Source organism: Solenopsis invicta, chromosome 6, assembly GCF_016802725.1.
Source record: "Solenopsis invicta isolate M01_SB chromosome 6, UNIL_Sinv_3.0, whole genome shotgun sequence".
Classification (NCBI taxonomy): domain Eukaryota; kingdom Metazoa; phylum Arthropoda; class Insecta; order Hymenoptera; family Formicidae; genus Solenopsis; species Solenopsis invicta.
The window spans coordinates 24,881,304-24,901,844 of NC_052669.1; the positions used below are offsets into that span (position 1 = coordinate 24,881,304).

The 20,541-nt window shown below is 45.5% G+C and overlaps 1 protein-coding gene across 1 annotated transcript in view; it reads left to right on the forward strand.

Annotated features, from left to right (window-relative positions):
• LOC105200570 (RING finger protein 17) overlaps positions 1-20,541 on the forward strand; it is a 148,357-nt gene that overhangs the window by 46,336 nt on the left and 81,480 nt on the right. The gene's annotated exons all lie outside the window — the stretch shown is intronic.

Below are 20,541 nucleotides of genomic sequence, written 5' to 3' on the forward strand. Positions count from 1 at the left end.
ATCCGAAACGCGCGTGTAATTGAGATCAGATTAATTGGCAGGCGAATTGGTCCTCGATGACAAAAGCTTTCCAAGTCGCCGAAGGTGTCCAATAGAAAATTCTGGATCACGCAACCGAAACGGCGTTTAACCCCAGTAGATCGGTCGACGTTTTGTCAACGTTCAAAAGGGCAGTGACATTGACGGACCAATTTCCGCGGCGGGTACTCGCGCGTGTCCGCGCGTGCTTGCCAAGCGCATTATGCTCAGCATCGATGTTTTGTCAGTGGCCGTACCGACACGGATAACCGCGAAACGTAATAACGAGACCGCGAACAGACGTGTTCTACGCGCACGAGAGGTCCTCCCTCCTCTCCCTTGTCATTCCCGTTCTCTCTTTCATGCTCATTCGTGCTACTCCATCACGTACGCGCGTGTGAGTGAGACTGTCAATTAGTCACTCGAGAATAGTGCTTGATTAAGTGCCCCGAGGAATCCGAAGATTCGTGCACATTAAAACGAAAAGAGAGAGCGAGAGAAATTAACTCGCTTATTTATTTTTATTAATTTTTACTCCTGGCTTTATCTGTCTAGAAATGTGATCTCGTGATTTAGATATCCATTAATATCTCTGAATTTGAAGAATTTAATATTTTAGAAATTGAGATTTTGCTTACCTTAAGGATAACTAATATAATGACTTGATATGTGAGGCGATTTCTTTGAGATATCCGTATATAAAGTAATGAGAGGCTTTTAGACGTCACGTTTACATACGGGTAGAAGATTCACGATACACAGAAAGGAAGAAGAGACGCGCGTGTATCACTGTAATTGAGTGTTGACGTGCTCTCAGGCTCGGACGACGAGAATTACCGCGGGATAAAAAGGGCGGGGACGCGTCATCTCCGGCAGATAAACGTAATTAAAAGTTGCGCTATGAGCTCGCTTTTGCGACAGACCTTTTAACGCAGCGCGACATTTTTTCTGCTTTCTCTCTCTCCCTGTTCCTGTTATATCTTCTTTTTCTTTTTTTTTCTTTTTTTGTTGTGTCGCGAGCGGTAAGCACGTGTAATTACCAACGAGTTGGCCGCGAGCGAAGATGACGGGGGCACCAACCCGTATGAAAATTATCGCGTTTCGCGAGAGAAATGCAATTGAAAGTTTCATTAGCAGAGTGGCTCGCGCTCCATTTTTTTTTTGTTTTTTTAGTTTTTTTTTACTTCCCTCATCGATGTGTTGCGAGACACGCGTGTAATCATTCGCCGGTAAACATGCCGCGGACCAGCGCGATTGAGAATTGTCCATGCATATTGCCATTCTCTCCCTCCCGTGTGCCCACCCCCTCGTCCTGTTCCGCTACCAGCGCAGCGTTACTCCGACCGACAAACAATTTTGCATAACATTTGTTTACACGGTCGTCGGACGCGTGTTCTTTCTACCGGTAACTGCGACGTGGCAACTAATTTGCTACCGCTGTCGAACGACGGCGGTTTTGTTCATTGTATTTTAATTCTGGCCGTGTCCCTCAACCTGCGACTGCAATGAGATACGACGGGCCGCGAGTGAAAGGATTTTGCGTTACGTTTTAATTTTTCTCGATATCGCGTTGCGGTTTTTATCATCTTTTGAGAATGACTGTCATTACTGCAAATTATCTGATTTTTTTCATGTCTCAATTCTGCTGTTGCGTGGACTTTGCTTTCCCGAACACCGAGCAATTTATCGAGGTAAAATGGAAATTTTCCATTTTTATAGTCGCAGAGTTGTGTTATTAAGTACTTGGATAATATTTCTGTTACATTCTTCTCTCTTTCTCTCTCCTTCTGCCGTATGATTTATCATTACGTTACTCCCCCGCCACATTCGAATTTGGCGATCAATCCATTGTTCGTCGAAACGATATGGGAAGAAGAAATAGTTTTGCAGCAGTAGAAATTATAGTTATCGTAATAACTCGCTCCAAAAGGCAATTTCAGCGTCGCGATGCTGCGTAGAACGAAGATTGTAATTTCCTCGTTCGCGCGAGCAGTAAAGGATCTGCGCGACGCAAAATGCAAACGAGAGCGCACCCACTTCACCGCTCGCATTCTTGCCCACCCTTATTTTCGTAGGCCAGCTATTTGCTCGATTCTCTCTCTCTCTCTCTCTCTCTCTCTCTCTCTCTCTCTCTTTCTCGTCGAGGGTTCAGGTACAGTTGAACGCGTTTTGTCTTGGCGCGATTCCAAGCCGAGTAGCGTTATTCAAATAGAGCGCGCGCACCATTTTTACGTGGTCCGTCCTCCGACTGCGGCCACTCATTCTTAATAACCATGTCGTAGCCAGACGGTATGCGAACTTTGTCTCCTCGTTGGTCCTAACGCGTACCAGACTCTGGTTCTCTCGTCTATCTAGGGACGTCGTATCGCTCGTACGTACACGTTCGCCGAGCACCATCCGTCCGCTCGTTCGACGCGCATACGAACGAGTCGTTTACGTATACCAACTCGCTCGCAGCCAGGTACCACCTCGATCCCATGAAATTAAATTTCCTTCGAAACGGCCGCGGAGTTACTCGCGCGAGTGACGTTTCAGAAATTCCTAAGGCGGATATCTCGCGCCCTCTCACTTCCGTCAGCTCTTTCTCTCTATCGCGCGCTGCCTTCCATCTCTCGTTTTCCCTCCGATTCGTCCCCTCGGTTCGGGAGGGGTGGCTCACGTGAAACTCTTGCCCCATGCCGGAATTACCGGCTCGCCGGCATAAACTCGCGTGCATATATCGAGTGACGTAAAACTCGACGAGAGGGAGTTCGAGAGGGACAGGAGAGAGGAAATGGGTGGTGGTTCGGTCCTGAATTTGGCGTTAAATCTCCCCCGTTCCTCCTAGTCGATGTCTCTTTCTCTCTTTCCCTCTTTCTCCCTCGCTCTCTCCACCCCTCTTCTTCATTCGTCAGCTCTCCATCCCTCTTCGAAACGACGCTCGGCGGCGCGGCGTCTCGCTCTCGTTTCAACTCTGGCACCACCAACATTGCCGCGAAATGGCGGCCGTTCATTCTCGCCTGCAAGAGAGACAGCTCTGTACTATACGGAGGAGGAGAGAAATGTGAGGCGTGGAACGTAATGTGGACGGAGATGGACACAACCGAGAGAGATAGAAGAAGAGTAGAGCGCGTCGGATGAGCCGGAGTTGTACGATATTGGAGTTTTGAAATCGATAGTCGGTGACGCGCTTTTGGTTTAATCGATGAAGCTCGCACGCGGGGTGCATCAGCGATGTTGTATTGTTCGAAATTCTGCTAATCGATCAAGGTTATTATGTATATAACGACAATTTCACGGACGCTCGCTGTTGCATTCGTTTTGTACTAACTGCTGCCGAAAGCAGAAATAGAACGATCCTCGATTATTTCGTTATGAGTGACAATCCTCTTCTCGCAACGAATGACATAAAATATTGCATGGCCGACGTAATATTCGTATCATCGGGGGGTGACTTTGTTGATAATCGTTGACACGTGACACGTCATTGAGCAAAGCACCGCCCTGACAATTATATGGATTAACTCTTTGATTCAACTGCATTCGTTTAGCGATATCGAAAAATTCGCCAGTAATAGCAGATATTAGTGAAACTCTCTAAGAAACAGTCTTGAGCAATCGTCTGTGGAGGTTTCTCGTTAATTGATAACAGCCGTAATACTGTAGATATTAATTTACATAGAAGTAATAAATGTTGAAATGTAATTGTAGTGCGCTACTCGTTCATCTGTAATTTCAAGACAAGCGGTATAACTTGTCTTGCGGCCGTACGATGAATCGTGGTGATTAAATTTATAATCAACTCCGACTCGCGCGGCAATCGTGTAATTTCGTGCTGTACACGATCCGCAATCGCGCCCACCGCGCGCGATTCGCGCTGCTGCATTTTCCTCGTTCTCCGTTTCTCCCTGAGCCTTTAAGTGAAATTCAATCGGCTCTTACGAATTGATCGTCGCAGGCGCCGATTTCGAAACCGACTGCGCGACCCGATAATTCGTTCCATCGTCTGGTAACGCGACACTTATTGTATCGCGGCGCAGGTTTACACGCCTTCAAGTTGGCCGTTGGAACGATGAATAAGGGGGATTAAGGTTGCGCGAATGAAAAAGCTATATGACACGCCGTAAGGTCGCCCGTAACAAAACGGGCGTATGGTTCATTTATCTTGTCCTGACTCCCATTGCCTTCTTAAAGGTTGGCGCTTTGTCGTTTTATTGTCCCCTTTCGTAGGAAACTAATTTTTTAATTATTTCTTGAGTCGTAAACGTCTCGAATAAGCTTAATCTGTCGAGAAAAACCGCGAGTGAATCTTTCAAGTAATAATTTGCGAAACTCTACTTCTCTCTCTCTCTCTCTCTCTCTCTCTCTCTCGCACTGAAATATAATTGAAGAAAGCAGTTAATAATTTAATTGATAATAAAATAAATGAAAATGACGAAATTGTGCTAATTGTATATACAAGTAAATTTAAATTTTCTTATTTGAATTGCAAGTGAAGCGAGAGTAATAGAAGTGAAAGAGCAACAATTAATGATACAAAGGTATAAGTGATTTAAAGCGAGAGTAATGGAAGTGAAAGAGCGACAATTAATGACTCAGAGGTAAAGTGTCGCGGATGCACCGTAGCACCTGCCGTAACCGATGATAATTTGACGCCGCCTTCTCGCAATCGCGATCGTGTCTTACCGTTGTACTCGACATTGCCGCATTCAGCGGTAAACATCGTTGCGAATCGCCGTGATTTCCCGAAAGGCGCGCGTGCCAGAATTAATCCTGCAATTTTCTGGTTCCGCATACGCGGCTTATCGTGAAATACGCAGCGAAGATACACGTATACAACGGTGCTTGCCTATCTCCTTACATTGGTCATGGCACTTTCTCCGCGGATGTATCCCGGCGTGGAATTTCGATTAGGTCTCTATCATCACGAACACATCTTCGCGCGAACGAAATTCTACTTTCGCTTAAGTCACGTGCGTCCTCCATTTCCGCGAGGTTTTATCGCTCTGTTAGATTAAGACCGGATCCGTGCGCGAGCACGTGCCAACAAGCAAACCACTTGATTTCATTCGGATTGAGATGCACCTGTAATTCGCGCGAATGTGGATTATCGGCGTTGCGGCGATCGTCGGGCGAGAAAGTTCCATCTCTCTCGAAACATTTTAATCTTTTGCATCAATCGCATCTTTCTATTAATTATATTTCTTGTAACGTAAAGATCGCTCGCCCACGCTAATTTGTGCGGCGCCTGTTCTTCCATTATTTCAATTAGCTCGACACCTACGTTTTTTGCAACGTGTTTGCGTGGATAACTCCGTTGCAGCCTCAGTGCACGTCTTCACCGCGATCGATCGTCTCAACATAGGTAATGATAGCATCGCAAGAAACGGCATAATTATAATTTTTATAGAAGGAGAGGATCACTCGCGGACAAACAATTCTGGTTTTAACGCGTCGCGTTAATGGGATTGTAAATATTTGGCTTATGTGTCACGCGCAATCCACGATTAGGTAAAGAGTTAACTCGTAATTAGCGAATGGCAAAGCTGCGCTTTTGATACTGTGCAAGCGCCGCATTTACGCGTATTTTATTTATATATATATGAAATGTGTATGCATGTATTGAACGCAGAGAGGGTTATCATACGTTCTTCTTCGTTAAATTAATTATCATTCTCTGGAAGCGTATCGGATGGAATTCTAGGTTCTGTTTTACAGAGCAATTCTCAAAATTTATGCGGGATTAAATCATGCTGGATTAAAGAGATGGTATTAACGTGCTTTCAAGACCTCGATCTCGCAACTGATTTTTATCGCGCGACCTGCGTATACGCGTCGCGTGATAGGGCACACAGCGGTGGTTTGTCGTAGTAAAAAGCACACGGAAACGTAAGCACGGCTCGATGATACGCGATCGATTTTTCGAAACGCTCGCACCGCTATTAGAACGGGAAAAGTGCGCGAGCGAGAGGGCCAATCAAACTGTCATTTGTAATCAATTAAAAGCCAATAAACCCGATGCTGATTGGACGACAGTCGCGGGAGTATGCCGCGAAAATGGGTGCAATAATAGTGGATCATTAACAGCGGTATGGGGTTTATTTCTATGGGAACACGCGACGTCATCGTTGCACCGCGTCGCCAGGTCGACCGGATTGTTGTCAGATTGTTGAATTCTGTGCCGGACGTTTCCGACACGCGAGCGCTGCACCCTTGACGTCGGATTAATTCTACCGCTGTTTTCTAATTTCCCGTGGAGTTTCGTTGTTCGTGTAACGATGCTATGCCGCGCGTTTAAGAGCTCGCTCGATTTCCCGAGGATCGGGCGGAGGCGTCGCGACAATGCGCGCTACGAACGGAGCGACGGTTGTTCCCCCATGAAAATTATGGGGCATAAATTGGCCGGGGTTCTCCGGCTTGTTCCATCAGAACACGGAATCCGCAGGGTTCTCCTGTTTAGGTTTAATACAGACGGGTAGTAAAATTCGGGTTACTCTTCCTCTCCTTCGAGAACCTCGAAACGCTTCACCTCTCGTTCGGTATTTTAATTACGTTTCATCCCGAAGTAAAGAATTTTTTAAAAATTACTTCATAATTAATAATCTCTTTCGTTTGTTGAAACAGAGAATGTGCCAATGTTCATCTTTTTGTACAAATTGATACACACGTGTAAAGAGTCGGAAGCGAGAGTTTCACTTTGAAAATTGTTTCTCGTTATCTCATTGTACTTTTTACACGCTTTAAAGAGCTTTGCGTGCTTGAAATTATTTAATGGTACGTAACTGTAAAGATTAAGACGACGTTATCGTTGGGTACATCGCGCGGGAACATGGGTAGATAGACGCGACGAGCATGTCGCTCGTAATAGCCCGGATAGGAGGAGAGATTCGCGGACACCCGGTGCACGAAATTGCTTGCCAACCGGCCTCTTTTCCGGCCTCTACACTGCCGCGATTCGTGTAATCGTGCACTTTGCTCCGCTTCTCACCACGGTACGTAGAGAAAACGCCGTGTACCCACGAGTGGTCACAAGTAGGTGTAAATGCATCGTTCGACACGATAACGCTTGTACTTCTTGCGAAATTTGTTTTTTTTTTCCTGATACAGTAAAAAGGTGTTCAGTAGCAGCGCAATTATGTCATCTCATTATCGTAGTTGAACAATTCAATATCTCAGTACGCGTAAAATGCTTTAAGTGAGATTTAAAGATGCAAGAACGCGCGCGCGCGTACACACACACTCTCTCTCTCTCTCTCTCTCTCTCTCCTTCCCTCTCTCTCTCCTTCCCTCTTTCTGGTTTCTATAACGATTTTTGAGGAGCGAAAGATAGAGTACCCAATCTTCCCATGTTCGTAAGACGCGCGATACAAGTGTATTTGAGTCGATGTATCACGTCTGATAGCCTCGTTAGTTACTTTGCGCGTACATCACGGAAAATAAAAAAAAATTTGTGAAACTTCGATGCGACGCGCGACGTCTCGGTCAGGATAAAGAGAAATGCCGACAGCGAGAGGAGGATAAAACGCAGCCACGTTCGCGGATGCATGCGACACATGGTCGGTGATCGGTGGGGAAGGGGATGAAAGAGAGACGATATAGGTGGTGGAAACGATTGGGCGGGGGGTGGGATGGGGGGTGGTTGGTTTGACATGGGGCTCCATATAATCAAACCAGCTCCCGTATTTATGGTCGAGAGCCATCCACCGTACCTGGTGTGTATCCATTCCTCATTCCTGCGTTCTCCCTCGTCTCTGTCTCTTTTTACCCTCCATTCTCGACACAGGGCTATTAAATTTGGAAACTCTATACCTCCAGCCGCGCGTTCGCGCGCACACACACGTACGTGTCAAAGCCGCTCGCTCGTTGGCGCTATGCGTTTCCGTCCTGCTGTGCGTCGGCTCAAACCTACCGCGTTTTATAAGTGCATCAAAGTTAATGGCGGAGGCGCTCCCTCTGCAATTCCGCGTGAAGCGCATCCCTCCAGTCCCCGCTCTCTCCAGTTAGCTCCCCCGGCGTGGAGATTTGTGCTGCGCCCACGATAGTCGGTTCTCCCCTCGCCGCAGGGAGGGCTGCAGGTGCCAAGATCGTATTTTTGTTTACAATCCCCGACGAATCTGTACTTCGTACATACGTACGTGGAATATGGTCGCGCCAGCGTTTCGATTCGGGGTGATATCGCGACGCAATGGCTGCGCGCACCTTGCATCCGCGTACAATTACGACGCATAAAAGATCACTCAGTAATTCAGTCGACTCCTCCTCGCTTCACCCTTCCGGGTATTACCGCTTGGCGCGCGGGAGAAAAGGGATGACTATTAAAAGCTGTTTCTCTTTGCGTGGCGACGAGTGCAAAACGAGACTTCATTGGCACTCTCGAGGCATCCGGGAGATGTTCCGATTTACGAGTTACGTATCGTATTATATTATCAGTCTTTATGCAGGTTCACTTTGCCGCCGCGAGACAGTTTCCTCGAGAATCTAGGAGAAAGCACCACGACTGTGATTAATAGCGCGCTCGCGTGTCGCCGTGAACGTCAATTCGCTCGTTTCGCCCATTAAATGAGGTTTCGATGTTCTCGGTGTCGGGCCACGGGACACCCGGCACGTAACATTGCGTTGCAATAATCGGGTAACACGTGAATTCACACCCGTTACACTTTACGCCTCTGTTTGTAACACTGGCCGATAATTCGGCGTGATAATTCGTGTTTAGCGTTCGCACTATCTGATTCGCACAGAGAAATTATTGTTGCGTGCGTTGAACTCTCGTAACGCAACTTTGTTATTCTCAATTGCAAAACGTTCGTTGGATCGCTGTCCTTTCGAACGTACTAAAGGAAGAAGAAAAACGACCGAACACGCGAAATTAAATCACAATAAGATGCTTGTGTCAAACATTTGTAATAAAGTTTACTTTTATATGATTCTGATTATTAAGTTGTGGCATCTGTTAAATTAACGTCGCATCTGCCAGTGCATCGTATAAAATGCATGCAGTACTCAGCACACATTAATAAAACATCATCAGAAATCAATTAGTTGAAATATTTTATGGAAATGTATCTTGCCGTCAATTAAACTCTGACCAATACAGCGGATGGAGGAGCAGTCTGTATCTAGAAATTCATTATGTTCGTCGTTTGATGTTGTACGCGTATTGATATGAATGAGATTTTATGAAACCATCTCTCTAAAAAGGATATTTATCTCGATTTTTTTTCCGAAAAAGGAAATGTCGCCGAATTATTTTGAAAAATACTACAGTTTGTCAAGAGACACGTCGTATGTAAATCCTTCCTTGTAACACTTAAAAAAAAAAGAAAAAACAAATTGTAGCACACGTACTTTGTTACTGAGCGAGTATATTAGAACGCATCGGAGCGCAGTTTTTTCTCGGTAACGCAGCAACGTATTTACGCGTGGCGTTACACGACCAGATACACGACCGGGAAAGCTCGCCGTGACGGCGACGTTGCAACTCACGAAGACTGACGTCGACCCAGACAACGTCGAGTTTACACCGTCGAGTTGCGCGGATGTTACAGCCACGCTTTACCTAACGTCAAATCCCGCGTGTCATTCTCGTGTCCATCAGCTAAAACGCACGAGCTAGATTTTAGCACCAGCGACGATGCACCGCGTCGGTCGATCGATCGATTCGCCTGTTCATTCTTCGCTTCTGATCAAACGAATCGCGAACTAATACATTCGCGAGCGCGTATAATTTTACACGTACGTATTTCTAACGCACGAAGAGGAGAGGGACTGAAATTGAATTTATGTGCGTGGACAAACGGACCGCGAGGATTTCGATTTTCATTATTTCATCCCGACTGCGAGTCGTTCATTCCTACTCGTTCGATTGACATCCCGCATCCCCGCGCCGGCTCTTGATACCGAGAAATTTTTTAACGCATCCTATCCGAACTTCTCTGCGTCCTTGCCGCAGAGGAGAATCTATCGCCATCAGGTTTGTACGCTTCATATAACCAACTCGTAAGGGAGGATAATTGGGTCGCAGTGTTCGCTGACCAGCCCCAATCATCTGGTAGATTACTCTATTCTTTGTTTTTCATCCCTCCACTTTTTTTGACTCGTCGCTCAATTTGTTCACCTTGTTAGAACAAAGAGGATGTCTACTCGAACCTCACAGCGAGATTTTCAATAACTTCTTTAGTATAACCCTTGATATCCCCGCATTTTTGCCGTGTCATTAAAAATCAATCTTTAACACGAGTATTAAAGATAATAACGATAAAAGAGCATCGAGTCAAATGCAAAATATTTATTTGTTAGCGGAATAACGCGTCCTGAATTATCTGTATATTCTATAAACGTTTGTTTATTTTTATAATTACATTTTATAATACTACTTCAAAACCAGACATTTGTTATACCGCAGATAAATAAACTGATATGTGAAATTTTTGATTCTGGCTCGAGCAGAATTCTACATTACGTGGTTTAATGACAATTTTCGTTCACTCGATAGTGACTTTTAAAGCAATACATGCAAAAGTGCATTACACGCATTCCGTCGGATGAAATTTCATTCATGCGTTGTGCCAAATTTGAATTATAATATATTTTTGCTCTAAAACACGTTCCATCACATCAATTATTCGAGATTGAGAGAGGAAGAGTGGCTCGCATTAATTTTTATGTCGCGTTAATTTCCGCGATGGTATTCCAAGCATAACGAGACGAGAGAAAGAGAAGAGAGGAGAGAGCGCTCCCCATGATACGTGCATAAACCATAGCCTCGTTGTTCCCACCTTCAATAATCCCACCAAACTCGACCGTACAGCGAAGCAAAACAGATTTTACGTTTCACCGAGAGCATCGAGAGCACTAGGCCCAACACTATTATTTAAGAAGCGCGTCTCTCTGTATACATTATTTATGGTACAAATACCGTGTACGCGACCACGGCCACCGTCGTGGCTGTCGGCGAATCGATTTGCGAAACTCCTCCCGCGCGCATGTAGAACGCGGAGGCGCGGGTTCCGCGTCCAACGATAAACGGTATGTTTCACCACTCCCGGTGTTTTACAAGAATCTTCTTACACTACCGTGAGCAACGAGCCTCGCCACCGTAACGGACAACGGAATAAGCACGCGGGGAGAGGAAGTGTGCACCGGTGTTCCACCGTGTCTCATGTTTCTCCTCTCATCCGGCGAACATTCTCCTTATAGGTCAGCCGCATATAATGTAACCGTGCGCGCTATCAGTTTCCTCATCCCGTTTTATTGGAGCACGAGAAAAGTTGGGCGCGCGTGTGTGTGTGTGTGTGTGTGTGTGTACGCGCGCGACACGGCGGCAAAAACACACCCGGTGAAGGTGCACGCGCATCGGGGGGATAGTTGCATACGGCCCGTCGGATGTGCACGCCGCGCAAGCCGGCCCGATGCAAAGGCGACCGGGCCGTGGAAAGTGACGGCGTGTTCTATTTACGAGGCGCGTCGCCGAGACACGCCAGCCGATCGAGAGTCGACCTGCACGAGCGGCCGATTAAGGTGGTTTGCTGCACGAGCGCCGGGAACGGATGACGCGGCGACGGAAAGAGAGCGAAATGTTTATTCTCTCGAGAGCAGAGAGTCTATTCTCGCCTTCGGGCAAGGTAGGCCTTCAAAAGGCGCACGAAAAGAGGGAAACTAAAGATATAATTGAATATCTGTCCCATGTAATTTACGCTAATTGAGTCGTATTAGAATCAAAATGTAAAGTGGCAAAATAAATCATAGGCTGGCTATATAAAACGAGTTTAGATCGAGGCAAACGATACAATGTCGAAAAGCAAATTAAGAAATGCTTAGGGCGTATGTGTAACATAATGTAGCATACATTAGAAAGTTCCTTTTTTTTTTCTTTTTGAAACTACTCGAGTCCTCTCTGATTCAATTATAATAGCGTAAAGAGAAGAATGCTGGGACGTGAATGCGCGTCAAGAAAGGGAGAGGATGCGGGAATTGGAGCAAATACAGTTTGGCCAGTCGAGACTAAAATTTATTTACGATGTAAGGTGGAGTTTTCGTAAGAAGTACAACGTAGAGAAAGCATAAAATGAAGTAAGTGGCGTGGAGATGGTAGGGGAATCGAAGGCCAGAAAAGGAACATTGTGTGTCTTGGCCAAGAGTAAGCGGTCGTACCTTCTAAAGCGGGACGAAAAAGGATGAATAATGCAGTAGTCGCGTACGCCCGTAATTATTAGAAATCCATCGACGGCGTGTCTTAATCGTCATCGTAAAACGACGGAAGGTCAACGAAGCCTCGCGACGAAAGCAGCTGGATACTTAAAATAATTTATAGTCGGCGTTGATAGCCTAGCGCGCAAACATACTAACTGAGATTTTCACAGTAACGGTGCACTTTCGCTCCAAAATTTTATAGAATATAAAGCGAGACATCCGCTTTCGTCGCGACCGTTGACCACGTTCAGGGTATCGTCGCGGCGTCGAACAAGCAAAATCGGAACGGAAGAATTTCGTGGACCATCAGTTAAGGAACGGTGTCTGTAGGCTCTACGAATTCCGTCGGAACCAACCAAGCCGGGACGTGATAACGATCGCGAGGAGTGGCCGGGCGGGCCGTAACGTAAAAAGTCACGTTTCGCCATATTTCGGGCAAAGAACGGACGGGCGGAAAATGGAGCGCGTTTGCCCGGGCTTCGTCGCCGCGACCTTAATTAATCTGTCCTCGTAGCCGTCAGCCCGCGTGCAAACGGAACACGATGACGCGCGCGCATGTAGCTCGTGGGAAAGGAACTTACTTTGCTGGAGCGCAGGTTAGGGAACCCGCGATCCCCTTGCCTCCCTCTTACCAATCTACCTTCGACAACCCTGCGGTGGGAAGTTTGATCGACTAAATTGCCAACGGGCTGTCAGCAACACCGGCCGTTCTACGAGAGTCCTCTCGCTTATGCGCCTCCGTGAAAACCGCCACAATCTTCAGAGCGATCTCGCGAGCAAATCCGATTTCGCGGCTACGATCTTGCCGCCGTGTTGATTCGCTCACAGACAGATGGCATCTACCTTTAGGTAGATCAAGTGAAAAAGAGCCGATCCCGAAGTCGGGAGAGAATAGGGTTTCGCTGTCAGAATGCAACCTTTTTTTCTTCTTATTGTATTCAAATTAAAGAATTTGCAATTATCACGCTCAAGGAAAATTGTAACAAACTTTTCTCTCACAAGATCCAGGTACGCGGGTTTTGAAAAGTTCGATATCTCGTGAAAGTAATATGTAACATTCAGACAACAGAAGTTTCAAGGATTTTATTTGCTAGTCGAGACCGTCTGATAATATTTTTTCCTTAACACATATCTTTATTTTTTTCTCTCGTTTTTAATTTATTTTATGATTCTACAACATTAACATTCTTTCATAATTTATTTATTTAAAAATATAATATTTTGCTTTAAAAGATCACAAATACATTGAATTATTTTTTAAATATGCACTGTTTAATAAAAGTTGCACGCTTGACAGACTTTGGCATTACGGCTAAACTGATTCTCTGAAGTTGTATTCGCTGTAATATCCGTTACTCAAACTTTAAAATCTTGTAACTATTTGATTTATTGATACCTGAATGTTACGTATTACTTTTACATGAAAACTTAAAGTTGAATGTTCCGAAATCCGCGAAATATCTAAATCCCCTTTTGTCAGTGGAAAAAATTGTCTGATTTAAATTGTTGGTAATTGGAAGAGAAAATTTAATGTGTACAGAAAATAGAAACTTATTACGAAATGAAGTAAATTATAACTTGGAGTTATACGCTATTTCCTAGACACTAATTAAATTACGCTCACATAAAGATTTCACTCGGCGGATGCGTATCCGTTTACATCTGCCTACGTTGCATCGCTGTGTGTATTTAGCTTGAAATTTACTTATGCGCCGTACTCCTCGGCGTATACGTCTAATCAACGGTGCTTCATCCCTGCGGTTGAACGAAGTTTGACTCTCGAGGAAGATGGTAGACAACAGCCTTAAGGAACATGCCACTCGCAACAACTTCGAGACCTAATTTAATCGCCACGGTACGAGCTGTCCGATCTCTGCGAGCTCCACGCTTCGCACGTCGATGTGAATGTAACTACGAGTAACTATATCGCTCCTTCCGCCTCTCACTTTTAGACGCGATCTAAGATTTCCTAATTCTTCTTCGATCCGATGACGTTTCTCTCTCTCTCTCTCTCTCTCTCTCTCTCTTTTTCTCTCTCTCTCTTTTAAATCTGCAAAAATATTAATAAAATAAAATTAATATCATTTTTTTTACTGTTTATATGTGTAAGTGTAGTGCTACATGTTATATTTCAAACACCATTGTTGTATTCATAATCTTTGCGGAACGCATTACCATATTTGTAATTTAGAAAGAAGCAGCGCGTTACTAAATCAGATTTAGTTGGCCCGGTCAGTCGTCATAGCAATTATCTAGCCCAGGTGTTCGCTCACCACTTGCCGCGTCTGACCACTCTGGCCGTTTCTACTGACGTAACGCGCCCTTTCGCGTCCCACTCTTGTTACCGCGAAAGCGCAAAAATATTCTCTTGCGTTACGGCTGATCAAGTTCTTGCACCGGCTTGCCATCATCGCCACGCTTGTGCAATCGACGGACGATGCCCCGCCGCGTAGCGCGGCGGCGCGAAAGTCATCGTCGAGCGTACGCGAAAGTGAACGTGCGTACGCTCATCGTTGTGGGCATACGTCATGCGTGCTCTCCTTATTACGCGTGTCCCACGTTTTTACGAAGTCAGCATCTCGACGCTCGCGTTCAGCCATCCGCGCGAAATTATCCGTACGTCTTGGTGCGATAGATTGACGGAAATCGTCACTCTGTCACAACGCACAGAATGATTGTGAATGCTTAGGTCGTCCGACATCTCGCGTTATCCATGCGCCAATGAAAAGTTTGAGCAGTTTCGTCTTCGACGCGCCTCGCGCACTCCGGAGGAGCGCACGTCTCTTCTTTGACTTCATGAAGAGTTATCCGATGACAAGGTTGGAACTTTTTCCTTGACACCAGAGCGCGTTGGATCCGGTCGCAGGTATCGTGAAGGAATTCTCTTCCACCTTTCTCTCCTCGAGCTCGTTATTGCGCGATAGCACAAGCGCGACTACCTTTCAGAGCGTGAGAATGCAAAACTCTAATTAACTGAAGCAAATGAGAGGCGACCTTGGCTATTCTCTGCGAATTTATCTCGTATGAGCAATCGAAGAACGCTCGAGCACGCGAGGCATCGCGATATCGCGCATTCTCTCTCGCCCTCTTTCGCCGTGCGTGTCAATAGTCACCACCCATCGGCTTACACCTTTTGGTTAGCCTCGTAAATTTCAACGAACCAGATTGCACCGGAAAACACCGTCGATACATTTCGTATACGCTGCATCGGCGAAAAGGAGATTTATATAATCGGATCATTTTTATTCTTCGCAAGAAAGCAAATATTGTTATATAAGAGGGAGTGCGCTGTATCAGTTGCATGTTATTCCTTGATTAATTTGCGGTTGTCGAAGCGGATTGAAGCAAACTAAGAGTCCTACGTGTCTAAAGTTTCCCTGAGAAGCTTATATGTCGAAGTCTGATGTAAGGGCATCGGGATTATCTTTAATGTTTCAAGGATTATTAATTTCGCGAGGAAAGATCCTGAATCGAAGGCTGCGTTTAGTCTGAATATCCTATGAATATTTTATTGAAAGAACTTTTAAACGTTTTTTTTTGTTTTTTTTTTTGTTTTTTCTGGGTGCATCATATTTTTCTGTTGGTCAGATATTTTACCAAGAGTGTGAAAAAAATGTAATTAATAATTCAAGAGATAAGATTGTTTTATAACTTTCACTATTGAAGCTAAACCAGAAAAGTTGAACGCGTTTCTATCCATTTTGTTAGACCGATGTTTAAAGTAACAACCTACATTCGAGTGATCAATTTCTCGAAGCGTTTCGTTTATCGATTGCGCGTGTAGTTCTAGTTTGGCGCAAAATATATTGTTTTAAGCCAGGACCGGTGCACTTTATGAGAATCCCCGGCAAAAAAAAAGTCCCTCCGAAAATCCGCCAGTTTCTAGCGCGTTTACCAGGGGGACATCGTGCGGGAAAAATCATGTTTTATCGGCCCCGCGCGCCATCCGCGCTGTTTGTTTGTTCCTCTTGTTTTTATTTTTGACAAAATGATATGGACGCCGATACAAACAGTGCGTTTTTCGAAGCTGCCGGACGCGACGATGCTCTCGTTTTCACGGTAAAACACCGGAGGGCGAGCGAACAGGGAAAAGGCCAATGGCGGGGGAGAAGGGTAAACGGTCCGCTGGATTTACTAATTAAAAATGGAAATTAAAAGACTCGGCAGAGAGAGAGAGAGAGAGAGAAAGAGAGAGAGGGAGAGCCAAGTCTGGAACCGCGGGCGAGGGTCGCGGAAGCTCCGCGCGATCATATATCCGCTCCGGTTTTGCGACCACGAAATTAAGCACGCGAGGACGCACATCGTTCGTTTCGCATACGAGGCGTACGATGGTTCTCGAATAAGAGGCTGTATTACGTCCCGCGGGTGATGTAACATAACCGGCCGAGGACCATCTCGCGACGTTATACATAATTGCGTTACTATAAGTGCGCGCGAATAAATTATTTATATCCGACTCGCCCAGCGTCATGTTGTGTACGAAGACTCCTCGCCCACGGTATCGCGGAGCTCTCGGGTATCTTAATCTTCCTGCGGCCGCTTTAATGGAACGCTCGATGAAACTCCGGGGAGCACTCCGTATTCCGTGCTCCAGAAAGCGTCGATGGGTTTCGCGGTCTCGAAATCCCCTGCCTCTCGGAGCTTCGATATTTCGCGAGTTTTATTTGGCGGTAAAATTCGAGAATTAGACTTGCCTCGCGTTTTTCTTTTCTCCTTTCTTTTTTTCAAAGTGTCATTTTTCAGCCGCGTTTTGCGAGAGAAACTTTCATTCGTGCTTTTATACATTTTTTTTTCATCGTTCTCTCCGACGAAGACGACGCTATGTAGCCGTATGACCCTCGTTAAAAAAAAGGGGGGGAAAAAACGGAAAACGGGCGATCGCGTAGCAACGGATGATCCGTTAAAACTGCTACATGACGAGCCATAATTCTGACTGATTAAATATGCATGGGATTTGTTGCACAGCACGATCCCGTGCGCGACCGGCTAACGTTCTCCTCTCTCGTCCGCCCCTTTGCTCTCTGTTTAGCGGCGTTTTCCGCACCCCGCGCCCTTCCTCGTCCATCCTCTGTCCCCTGTATTTGCTTCAATTCATTGTTTATCCGTTAAATGTGCGATAAACAGCGGATCTGAGCAAACATGGCCGATAACAGCAGCTTTATTGTGGGCGCGACTCATCGATTCCTACATCCAAAGTTACGAAAACAGAGTTTTTCCTACATCGAGAGCCACCCCTCGCAAATTTCGTTTATTCAAAGTTATAGTATGATCGATAAAAAGAGGAAAAAAAGGATAATTGGATTCACCGTATCTTTCAATCGACGTGCGCGAGATATCGTCGGAACGCGTGTCGTGCGTTAAAAAATGCCATGCAATTCGTAATATCGCACGCATGCGATTTCACGTGGCGAGCAATCCTGATGCTTTCTTTCGGGCGGGATAATGAATTATTTTCCTATATTTCGGGATTTTCGGGATAGTTTAGCGCTGGCACACTGCGCTTGGTGGCCCCGACCAGCGCGCAGATATTCCGCCTGAATATTTCGAGTATTTGATCGCTTCCTCGCTCGTTCCTCCCATTCGACGCGTTCGATTTGCTCGGGAAAGGCAAATCCGCTTTGGTAATTCGCGGCAATTATTAATGTTCTCCATTAGATGTTATCCCGGCGAGAAGAGGTATATAAAAGAGTAACGTGCGCTCTTTTATTTTCCGATCTCTGCCACGAGAAGCCACCGCTCGACACCGGCTTTGCAACAAGCGTCATTTCGATGACGCGAGTGCATTTTGTAATACTTGCGACGCGTTTCTCATTAAGATACGAACGTATCCTTTCGATATTTTAACGATTATTGATGGATTTTAGCACAGATTAACGTTTATTAAGCGACTCGCTTCTACATGGTGAGGACTGGTGACCTGATGAGCAACTTATTTACATGAATTATTATTCTACGGATAAAAAAAATAGATAGCAGGGGAATATAAGTAACAGTGCTGCGTCTTTAAATATCAAATAAATGTCAGAGTGAAGCTTGACGGAGCCGAACGAGTCGAAGATTTTAAATACAAGCCTTCGGCCTCTTCGGCCTATCAATCAATCATCCTTCTCGCTTTTACAATCAGTCCGCTCGCGTTGCGCGTAACGCAATGGGCGAATAATTCGATTCGCAGCGAGTTCCTCCGTAAACGAACGTTTTAGAATGCACCATCGACGGAGTTTATTGAAGCGGAAACGCGCGCAGAGGAGGAAAACGGGAGTAACGTGGATGCAAGCGCCGCCGTACGCACAATTACCCCCTTGTACTGAAAAGAAGGTACACATTTGGTGCGCGCGATGAAAATAGCGGCACGAAAATTTAATCCGCGCGTAATGCACTGCGAAATCGCGTCGCATTTGAAACTGCCGCACCCGTTTCTTGTCCCGTAAAGTAAATTGACAAACCAAAACGATGTTTCTCGGGAATCCGTGTGTACCGGAAAGGATTACGTTTGAGAGAGAGAGAGAGAGAGAGAGAGAGGAAGGAAGGCGAATGATGATCCATCCGTGGCACTCTCTCACTTCGTCTCGTCGTCCGCGTCTTGGCCCGCAAGCCAAGGTGACGTTTGTTTGGTGTCACGCATCCGCGAGTTTCGACCGCGGCTTGAAACTACCAAGGGTATTTATTCGCGTTAAGATTACATTAGACGGGCAACGCGGCGAAGCGAGTCACCGGCGACCGAAATCTCCCCGGGATTCCTGGCCGTCCTGAGACGCGGTGGTGTCTCGCTAATTAACCGTCTGTCACCCCTCCGAGACGCCGGTGTGGCCTTATGACCCTAGGCGGGGTTCGGTTAACTTCTTGGCAAACCCTGCCGTTCTTCCGACACCGAGTCTCGGTAACGCTCTCGCGACCCCATCTCCGCCGCTCGTTTCTCTACCCTCCGCTTGACAACTAACCATTTACGGTAATCACAGTGGAAAACAGAGGCGCACGAGAATATCCGTTCACGATACTCGACGGTAGCGATTCACCGACACGCATTCAGCGATGTTGCTCTGGCAACTTGATCTTCCTCTCCTTTTGACGGAAAGAATTCCTACGATACACACTTCCCCGGGCGTTTATTCAACGTTAAAAGAACCGTGAGAACGTAAGAATTTCTCCCGAAGCTACAAAGCCGAGATTTTTCTGTATATAACACGAGTGGATGTTTTAGACGCGACGAAACATTGGCAATAGTTATTGCTATTTTTTTAACTAGACAGACCACGTTCTGCAAAAAGACATCATATGCGATTTCCGTTTCCTAGCTAGAAACTTTTTATAGCGCAAATGTCGTTGATTCGGGAGTTTAGCAACAAAAAAAAAAAAAGATTTGAAACTGATCGATGTCTGACTTCCTCGTCACGCACGTAAAAGAACGCAAGATAACTTATGCTAGCTTACAAGAGGAAAAACTGAAAAGTAATCCACGTAAAAGCGAACAAGGGAAGAATAAGTGAATTGAAATTCACGATTCGACTACGTAGCTAAATGTTTCTGAAATTTCATTTTCTCGAACCCTGACTGATGAGTCGTAACCCCTCGATAAATGTCATTGACTCCGTGGAAAGAGAGGGGTGACGGTTGAGTCGCGGGTTCCCTCTCATCGGACGCGTTTGAATAAGTTCGACCAGCGGAGAAAGGGATCTCATTTTTACAAGTACCACGTTTATCCGATAATCGCTACTTACTCCCTGGCGCAGCCGCCACTCCGCCAAACCCCCGGGTAATCTCGCGAACCTTAGCTGGCACCCTCTAATTAGCCGTCCGTCACCCTTCGGCCGTTCCGGCTTGCGCGCCCCTTCACACGCAACCAAGAGAAACTCTTTTACCTCGAAACTCCCGATATTCCTCGGGTTCAAACTTTCCTCTACCCTGCGGTCAGATTGTTGACGGAATAAAGACAAACTCTTACGTACTTACATTTTTGCTTACAATTATAGTTTGTTTCGAGATTTTGCAATCAACTGCAAGAATATGTTTTTCATCGAATTCTAAGCAAGAATTTAGATTCGTGTTGGAAGGAAGAATATTTCATATTTCTTTTACCGCACGTTTTTTCTCGAGCATCTGTAATTATAAAAGCATGAGCCTGGAAAGAATGGTTTTGCTGAAGTGTCTAAAAATTTTGCTGGACACGGATTTGAAAATAATTTTGTTGGACTGAAATAATTGTGACAGACAGTTTAAGCATGATTAGCAATGTTGCAAAAAATTTTGATATTTTAACAATCAGTTTAAACGTCCTATATATTATACATACATACATTATTTTGCTAATCTAACAAAATTATTTTCGGATCTGCACATCCAACTAAATTTTTAGATATT